The sequence below is a fragment of the Apaloderma vittatum genome, unplaced genomic scaffold (assembly GCF_000703405.1).
Source record: "Apaloderma vittatum isolate BGI_N311 unplaced genomic scaffold, ASM70340v1 scaffold31084, whole genome shotgun sequence".
Classification (NCBI taxonomy): domain Eukaryota; kingdom Metazoa; phylum Chordata; class Aves; order Trogoniformes; family Trogonidae; genus Apaloderma; species Apaloderma vittatum.
Genome location: NW_009712628.1, coordinates 6,455 through 7,453, shown reverse-complemented (window position 1 = coordinate 7,453; position 999 = coordinate 6,455).

Sequence of the window (999 nt, the reverse complement as noted above, 5' to 3'; positions counted from 1 at the left end):
CACCGACCCCGACACACCGAGCACCGGCCTCAGCCCCAACACACCAGGCACCGGCCGCGGCACACCGGTCACTCTCCCACCCCTCGGTTCTCACCGTCCACCCCGCGAAACGCCGGGACAAAGCCTAGGCGGACGTGGGGAGCCATTACCCCCCGAAACGTCCCCTCCCGCGGATGGAACCGCGTGTGCGCCCACTGCGCACTAGTCCTATCAATAGTCCCACGTGGCTATTGTTTCAGGGTAAAGTTTGTCCCAGTAGTGGGGTACAGCCAGCTATCTATAGACGTGGTATCACATCGCCTAAAATATCTCCTAAATACCTGCTTTTATCGGTGGGTGTGGTGAGTAAAGAAAGAGAATAATGGGAAAAGAGGCTGAGTTGCCCAGTGTCCTCTCTCAGGCTTAATTATTCGTTTTGTGCTGTGAATGAAAGTACGCTTTTAAGTTTGTAAGAATTGTGTTCCTACGTTAGGCCTTTAGACAACTTTTTTTTTCTCTTCAGGGTAAACGACAGTAATAACAAACTCCCTCCCCGAGAACACTCAGGTTTCCCAAATACTGAATAAATGCGTATTTGACTGGAGTTCCAAATCTTTCCTCTAACTTTGACGTTAGGTATTTACATTGACAGATGGTTATCAAATGAAGTGACACTCAAAAGCGAGTTCCGCACCGGTCTGTAGAGCTACTGAAACCACAATTCCAAAAAACCTCCTTCCTCTCCCCACATAAGATCAAACCACCGATTTAACAGCCCTGCGCCAGGGAACATGTTTCTCAAACTATCAGGGATCAACTCGGTTAAACGAGGAATGATAAAACGAGTCAAAAAAGCTCTGGATTGAACAAGAGTATCCGTGAGCTGCCGAGGAACGAAGCAGTTGTAAAGTGCAAATGGACTGTGAAATGTGAAGTGCTCTAAGCTAGTTTGAACGTCCTTCTGTCTAACGTCAAATTATCACTACTTCGGCAGTAAATCCGAACTACGCTGAAAGGTGG